The sequence below is a fragment of the Vanacampus margaritifer genome, unplaced genomic scaffold (assembly GCF_051991255.1).
Source record: "Vanacampus margaritifer isolate UIUO_Vmar unplaced genomic scaffold, RoL_Vmar_1.0 HiC_scaffold_21, whole genome shotgun sequence".
Taxonomy (NCBI): Eukaryota; Metazoa; Chordata; class Actinopteri; order Syngnathiformes; family Syngnathidae; genus Vanacampus; species Vanacampus margaritifer.
Window position 1 is genome coordinate 169100 of NW_027520731.1, and position 8898 is coordinate 177997.

At 48.3% G+C, this 8898-nt stretch overlaps 1 long non-coding RNA gene across 1 annotated transcript; it reads right to left on the minus strand.

Annotated features, from left to right (window-relative positions):
- Positions 1–5128: 5128 nt before the first annotated feature.
- Positions 5129–8648, minus strand: LOC144040781 (uncharacterized). The gene is made up of 2 exons (XR_013289851.1): positions 8014–8648; positions 5129–6715 (listed from the first exon to the last, which is right to left on the minus strand). It is a non-coding gene; the product is annotated as an uncharacterized LOC144040781 (long non-coding RNA).
- Between the last annotated feature and the right edge of the window lie 250 nt (positions 8649–8898).

The following is an 8898-nucleotide window of genomic DNA, read 5'->3' on the forward strand; positions in this document are numbered from 1 at the left end:
CAGGGTTCGAATTCCCCCATTGAAATGAATGGCGGGCTCCCAGGGGTCGAATTCCCACATTGAAATGAATGGCCGGCCTACCAGGGATCGAATTCCCCCATTGAAATGAATGGCGGGCTCCCAGGAGTCGAAATTTCCCATTGAAATGAATGGCGGGCGCCCAGGACTCAAAATCCCCCAATGAAATGAATGGCGGGCTCACAGGGGTCGAAATTTCCCATTGAAATTAATGGCAGGCTACCAGGAGTCAAAATCCCCCAATGAAATGAATGGCGGGCTCCCAGGGGTCGAAATTTCCCATTGAAATTAATGGCAGGCTACCAGGGGTCGAAATCCCCCATTGAAATGAATGGTGGGCGCCCAGGGGTCGAAATCCCCCATTGAAATGAATGGCGGGCTCACAGGGGTTGAATTCCCCCATTGAAATGAATGACGGGCGCCTAGGGGTCGAAATCCCCCATTGAAATGAATGGCGGGCTACCAGGGGTCGAAATCCCCCATTGAAATGAATGGCGGGCGCCCAGGGGTCGAAATCCCCCATTGAAATGAATGGCGGGGGCCCAGGAGTCAAAATCCCCCAATGAAATGAATAACGGGCTACCAGGGGTCGAAATCCCCCATTGAAATTAATGGTAGGCTACCAGGGGTCGAAATCCCCCATTGAAATGAATGGCGGGCGCCCAGGGGTTGAAATCCCCCATTGAAATGAATGGCGGGGGCCCAGGAGTCAAAATCCCCCAATGAAATGAATAACGGGCTACCAGGGGTCAAAATCCCCCATTGAAATTTATTGTAAGCTACCAGGGGTCGAAATCCCCCATTGAAATGAATAACGGGCTCCCAGGGGTCGAAATCCCCTATTGAAATGAATGACAGGCTGCAAAGGGTCGAAATCCCCCATTGAAATGAATGGCGGGCTACCAGGGGTCGAAATCCCCCATTGAAATGAATGGCGGGCGCCCAGGGGTCGAAATCCCCCATTGAAATGAATGGAGGGCTCACAGGGGTCGAATTCCCCCATTGAAATGAATGGCGGGCGCCCAGGGGTCAAAATCCCCCAATGAAATCAATGGCGGGCTACCAGGGGTAGAAATCCCCCATTGAAATGAATAACGGGCTCCCAGGGGTCGAAATTTCCCATTGAAATGAATGGCGGGCGCCCAGGAGTCAAAATCCCCCAATGAAATGAATGGTGGGCGCCCAGGGGTCGAAATCCCCCATTGAAATGAATGGCGGGCTCACAGGGGTCGAATTCCCCCATTGAAATGAATGACGGGCGCCTAGGGGTCGAAATCCCCTATTGAAATGAATGGCGGACTCACAGGGGTCGAATTCCACCATTGAAATGAATGACGGGCGCCTAGGGGTCGAAATCCCCCATTGAAATGAATGGCGGGCTACCAGGGGTCGAATTCACCCATTGAAATGAATGGCGGGCGCCTAGGGGTTAAAATCCCCCAATGAAATGAATGGCGGACTACCAGGGGTCGAAATCCCCCAATGAAATGAATGGCGGGAAACCATGGGTCGAAATCCTCCATTGAAATGAATGGTTGGCGCCTAGGGGTCGAAATCCTCCATTGAAATGAATGGCGGGCTCCCAGGTGTCGAATTCCCCCATTGAAATGAATGGCGGGCGCCCAGGGGTCGAAATCCCCCATTGAATTTAATGGTAGGCTACCAGGGGTCGAAGTCCCCCATTGAATTGAATTGCGGGCTCCCAGGGGTCGAATTCCCCCATTGAAATGAATGGCGGGCGCCCAGGGGTCGAAATCCCCCATTGAAAATAATGGTAGGCTACCAGGGGTCAAAGTCCCCCATTGAAATGAATTGCGGGCTCCCAGGGGTCGAAATTTCCCACTGAAATGAATGGCGGGCGCCCAGGAGTCAAAATCCCCCAATGAAATGAATGGCGGGCTCCCAGGGGTCGAAATTTCCCATTGAAATTAATGGCGGGCGCCCAGGAGTCAAAATCCCCCAATGAAATGAATGGCGGGCTCCCAGGGGTCGAAATTTCCCATTGAAATTAATGGCAGGCTACCAGGAGTCAAAATCCCCCAATGAAATGAATGGTGGGCGCCCAGGGGTCGAAATCCCCCATTGAAATGAATGGCGGGCTCACAGGGGTCGAATTCCCCCATTGAAATGAATGACGGGCGCCTAGGGGTCGAAATCCCCCATTGAAATGAATGGCGGGCTCCCAGGGGTCGAATTCCCACATTGAAATGAATGGCCGGGCTACCAGGGATCGAATTCCCCCATTGAAATGAATGGCGGGCTCCCAGGAGTCGAAAATTCCCATTGAAATGAATGGCGGGCGCCCAGGACTCAAAATCCCCCAATGAAATGAATGGCGGGCTCACAGGGGTCAAAATTTCCCATTGAAATTAATGGCAGGCAACCAGGAGTCAAAATCCCCCAATGAAATGAATGGCGGGCTCCCAGGGGTCGAAATTTCCCATTGAAATTAATGGCAGGCTACCAGGGGTCGAAATCCCCCATTGAAATGAATGGTGGGCGCCCAGGGGTCGAAATCCCCCATTGAAATCAATGGCGGGCTCACAGGAGTCGAATTCCCCCATTGAAATGAATGACGGGCGCCTAGGGGTCGAAATCCCCCATTGAAATGAATGGCGGGCTACCAGGTGTCGAAATCCCCCATTGAAATGAATGGCGGGCGCCCAGGGGTCGAAATCCCCCATTGAAATGAATGGCGGGGGCCCAGGAGTCAAAATCCCCCAATGAAATGAATAACGGGCTACCAGGGGTCGAAATCCCCCATTGAAATTAATGGCAGGCTACCAGGGGTCGAAATCCCCCATTGAAATGAATAACGGGGTCCCAGGGTTCGAAATCCCCCATTGAAATGAATGACAGGCTGCAAAGGGTCGAAATCCCCCATTGAAATGAATGGCGGGCTACCAGGGGTCGAAATCCCCCATTGAAATGAATGGCGGGCGCCCAGGGGTCGAAATCCCCCATTGAAATGAATGGAGGGCTCACAGGGGTCGAATTCCCCCATTGAAATGAATGGCGGGCGCCCAGGGGTCAAAATCCCCCAATGAAATCAATGGCGGGCTACCAGGGGTCGAAATCCCCCATTGAAATGAATAACGGGCTCCCAGGGGTCGAAATTTCCCATTGAAATGAATGGCGGGCGCCCAGGAGTCAAAATCCCCCAATGAAATGAATGGCGGGCTCCCAGGGGTCGAAATTTCCCATTGAAATTAATGGCAGGCTACCAGGAGTCAAAATCCCCCAATGAAATGAATGGTGGGCGCCCAGGGGTCGAAATCCCCCATTGAAATGAATGGCGGGCTCACAGGGGTCGAATTCCCCCATTGAAATGAATGACGGGCGCCTAGGGGTCGAAATCCCCCATTGAAATGAATGGCGGGCTCACAGGGGTCGAATTCCCCCATTGAAATGAATGACGGGCGCCTAGGGGTCGAAATCCCCCATTGAAATGAATGGCGGGCTACCAGGGGTCGAATTCACCCATTGAAATGAATGGCGGGCGCCTAGGGGTTAAAATCCCCCAATGAAATGAATGGCGGACTACCAGGGGTCGAAATCCCCCATTGAAATGAATGGCGGGAAACCATGGGTCGAAATCCTCCATTGAAATTAATGGTTGGCGCCTAGGGGTCGAAATCCTCCATTGAAATGAATGGCGGGCTCCCAGGTGTCGAATTCCCCCATTGAAATGAATGGCGGGCGCCCAGGGGTCAAAATCCCCCATTGAATTTAATGGTAGGCTACCAGGGGTCGAAGTCCCCCATTGAAATGAATTGCGGGCTCCCAGGGGTCGAATTCCCCCATTGAAATGAATGGCGGGGGCCCAGGGGTCGAAATCCCACATTGAAATTAATGGTAGGCTACCAGGGGTCGAAATCCCCCATTGAAATGAATGGCGGGCTACCAGGGGTCGAATTCACCCATTGAAATGAATGGCGGGCGCCTAGGGGTTAAAATCTCCCAATGAAATGAATGGCGGACTACCAGGGGTCGAAATCCCCCATTGAAATGAATGGCGGGTGCCCAGGAGTCAAAATCCCCCAATGAAATGAATGGCGGGTTACCAGGGGTCGAAATCCACCATTGAAATGAATGGCTGTCGCCTAGGGGTCGAAATCCTCCATTGAAATGAATGGCGGGCTCCCAGGTGTCGAATTCCCCCATTGAAATGAATGGCGGGCGCCAAGGGGTCGAAATCCCCCATTGAATTTAATGGTAGGCTACCAGGGTTCGAAGTCCCCCATTGAAATGAATTGCGGGCTCCCAGGGGTCGAATTCCCCCAATGAAATGAATGGCGGGCGCCCAGGGGTCGAAATCCCCCATTGAAAATAATGGTAGGCTACCAGGGGTCGAAATCCCCCATTGAAATGAATTGCGGGCTCCCAGGGGTCAAAATCCCCCATTGAAATGAATGACAGGCTGCAAGTGGTCGAAATCCCCCATTGAAATGAATGGCGAGCGCCCAGGGGTCAAAATCCCCCAATGAAATGAATGGCGGGAAACCATGGGTCGAAATCCTCCATTGAAATGAATGGCGGGCGCCCAGGGGTCGAAATCCCCCATTGAAATGAATGGCGGGCGCCCAGGTGTCAAAATCCCCCAATGAAATGAATGGCGAGCGCCTAGGGGTCGAAATCCCCCATTGAAATGAATGGCTGGTCCCCAGTGGTCGAATTCCGCCATTGAAATGAATGGCGGGCTCCCAGGGGTCGAATTTCCAATTGAAATGAATGGCCGGGCACCCAGGGGTCGGATTCCCTCATTGAAATGAATCGCCGGGCTACCAGGGGTCAAAATCCCCCAATGAAATGAATGGCGGGCTACCAGGGGTCGAAATCCCCAATTGAAATGAATGGCGGGCTCCCAGGGTTCGAATTCCCCCATTGAAATGAATGGCGGGCTCCCAGGGGTCGAATTCCCACATTGAAATGAATGGCCGGCCTACCAGGGATCGAATTCCCCAATTGAAATGAATGGCGGGCTCCCAGGAGTTGAAATTTCCCATTGAAATGAATGGCGGGCGCCCAGGACTCAAAATCCCCCAATGAAATGAATGGCGGGCTGTCAGGTTCAGATGTAGACATTTATCAAATAAAGAGAGAAGAAGCATCTGGTTCCAAATTTATTACTCATGATTGGTCATGAGGAAGAGAAAACTGCAGCCTTAGTTTGATCGGTACAGAGTCTCTCTTGGTTCATCATTCAAATAGTCCCCTTATATGTATTAATCGGGGCATCTGATTACATGACAGAAAGAGAAAAACAACTCCTATCTCACTTCACACTCTCTAATGCGGCATGCAAGTCCAGGGACCCTGGCGTTGACGTGCGTCACGTCTTCTTATCAGTTGTCCCCACTCGGCAGCTGAGTCGTCCACTTGCAACTTCACCAAATACAATAACACTCCTTTGCAATACATAGCAATCATAAACAGAAATTACTACACTATTACGTTGACTTGTGTTTCCCAAGAGGCAATTTACTTCAACACGGCAAATGTATAATAATCCTCCAAAATAATTCCTACATTTCCCTCCTGTTTATTCTACATTTGCCTCCAAAAATTTTGTCATCAAAAGAACTTTGATTTAAAGGTTTTATTTAGTTGAATCATTTACTGGATGACAAACTTAAACATTCCATCATGTCCCCTTTCTATGTTTTAAGTTTTAAGGTGTGTAAAATAGGACGGCAGGAGAAATTATCTCATCATTGGTTTGGTCATTAGTGTCCCCTCCATCACCACAATTTGCAGAAATAAGCAAAGGGTACATCTCTTGTAATTTAGAATTTGTGGGAGCGACGACGGTTGAGACAAGTCGGACGAGTAATGCGCGAATGCAGGGAATACAACAACATCCACACACCACAAGAATTGAGGTGAACAGAGTCATAGAAATCATGACAGAAAATACCAAACTTATATTTGCCAAACGTTTTTTCCCACCACTCGTCCCATGCTGAGGTGGACACACCTGAGTGTTCTTTCATCTTTCGATTCAGGGTGCGCAGGCCTTCAACGGCTCTCGTGAGGGACCCATCCGGAGATGTGTTGTTTGGTATAAATGTACAACACTGGTCCCCAAACATAGCGCAAACGCCACCTCTCTCTGCCAGTAGCATGTCGACCGCAATGCGGTTCTGGAACGCCATGAGTGATGTTGCAGCCAATTGTTCTCTGACAGCTATAAATCTTTCTTCAGTATAATTCCCCAATTTTTGTACATTGTAATGGATGTAGTTGATTCGGTCTACATTTTTATTGGGTGTGACCCATATGAAAATCCTCTATTCTTGTTTATCAGTGCGTGATTTGGTGAATGAATAGCCTTCACGGTCACAAAGACCACACAACATAGTACCGCAAATCTTATCCACTCAATAGCCATGTCGACCGAGAACCCCTAATTAGGTTAGGCGTCTTGGAAAACTTCACTGACCGCAGGTATTTTCAGATTCTATATATCTGCTCCCACCTTTGAATCAGACTTTCGCTCACCCTCCCTGTTGGGTTTGTCGGTTGAGATGACCTTTTTACAATGCGTAAGATGTATCCAAGTGCTCCTTGCTTCAATCTCTATGGCCGTCGGCGTGGTCAGCAGCACTTGATGATGGCCTTCCCACTTTGGAGAATTCCAGTGCTTCTTTTTGAGGCTTCGGATCAGTACCCAGTCTCCTGGAGCTACTAGTTCTTCCTGTTGGAGAGAAGCACAATCGCCTTCTGGTAATTTCAATTCATCTCTTTTCTCTAATGTTTTTCGCATGTAATCGGCCAAACTGGCTTCGTTGCCACTGTTAATGATAATAAATAATAATAATAATAAAATTTTTTGAGAATAAATTAAAGCCATATGTCGTATACATTCTGTGTATCCGTCCTACCATTCCCCCTGTTGACACATGGGTCACACCATGTGTCAATATAGCGGCCCACTTATAAAGATTTTTATTTAATTTAATGTCACATTTTCTTCGATGGCTTTTTGTTTGTCATCCTGTTGGGAAGCTGATTTTTCTAGTCGTGTATTTTTTCTATTGTGGGGACAGTGCCTCAAAAAATGCCCTGTCTCCCCACAACACCAACAGGTGACTTCTTTTGGGCCTGTGGCGTAGCCGCGCCCCTTGCCGGTGAGTCCTATTTTAAATTGAGGTCTACCCCTTCCTCGGCCCCTGTTTTGGTAAAAACCTTTTCCTCGTCTTTGAAAGTAGAATTCGTTCCCCTCGTTCTCAATAATAAATGTGTCTGTCTTTATTTTATCTTGCAAGTTAAATATTTTTTGTATATTAAGCTGGCCAGCAAATTCATATTTCAATATCCACAAATTTAAATGTTTTGTTTTAGAAGGACATTGGTTTTCTACAAACTTGCAGTCCTTACATGTTAACTGTTGTTTCGGGTCTTTCTTGTTGGCTTTTTTGCTATTTGTTTTCTCCATGTTGGAGTCAGCGATTCTCTTAAGGAGATTAAACTGACTTTAAATCCCCGAACAAACAATAATGAGGTAGCGAACCTCCACTCACACCGAGGTAGCGAACCTCCACTCACACCCCCTCTTTATTTACGCGCGTAGGACACCGTTGCCCTCTTTTATAGACTCTCTCTGTCTCTCTTTTATAGACTCTCTGTCTCTTTACGCAACATTGACTAGTATTCTTACGGTTTTTTATTCTATCCCACTTTTCCTCAATTTTATAGACTCCCTCTGTCTATTTCTCAGTCCCCTTTTCCTCAGTTTTATAGACTCCCTCTGTCTATTTCTCAGTCCCCTTTTCCTCAGTTTTATAGACTCCCTCTGTCTATTTTTCAGTCCCCTTTTCCTCAGTTTTATAGACTCCCTCTGTCTATTTCTTTTATCCACGGAGTTTAAATACGTACAGGACACCGTCGCCCTCTTCTCCACGGAGTTTAAACGCGCGTAGGACACCGTCGCCCTTAACTTTAAACGGACACTTATTTACCAAAAATCCGCCAATGAAAATATAAGTGTCCTACCAGTGTTGCCTTCTCTCTTCCTGGCTTGCTTCAACTTTCAGTCCCCAGAAACAGGGCCGAGGTCCAGTCCCCTAAAATGGGACAGCTGCCGTGGCCACGGTCTTTCTTGGTCGTCGGCTCTGCCTCTGGGCACCTCCGGTATGTTGCAATCCGGCTAAGAAGGACCAATTTAAATGTCAGGTTCAGATGTAGACATTTATCAAATAAAGAGAGAAGAAGCATCTGGTTCCAAATTTATTACTCATGATTGGTCATGAGGAAGAGAAAACTGCAGCCTTAGTTTGATCGGTACAGAGTCTCTCTTGGTTCATCATTCAAATAGTCCCCTTATATGTATTAATCGGGGCATCTGATTACATGACAGAAAGAGAAAAACAACTCCTATCTCACTTCACACTCTCTAATGCGGCATGCAAGTCCAGGGACCCTGGCGTTGACGTGCGTCACGTCTTCTTATCAGTTGTCCCCACTCGGCAGCTGAGTCGTCCACTTGCAACTTCACCAAATACAATAACACTCCTTTGCAATACATAGCAATCATAAACAGAAATTACTACACTATTACGTTGACTTGTGTTTCCCAAGAGGCAATTTACTTCAACACGGCAAATGTATAATAATCCTCCAAAATAATTCCTACACGGGCTCACAGGGGTCGAAATTTCCCATTGAAATTAATGGCAGGCTTCCAGGAGTCAAAATCCCCCAATGAAATGAATGGCGGGCTCCCAGGGGTCGAAATTTCCCATTGAAATTAATGGCAGGCTACCAGGGTTCGAAATCCACCATTGAAATGAATGGTGGGCGCCCAGGGGTCGAAATCCCCCATTGAAATGAATGGCGGGCTCACAGGGGTTGAATTCCCCCATTGAAATGAATGACGGG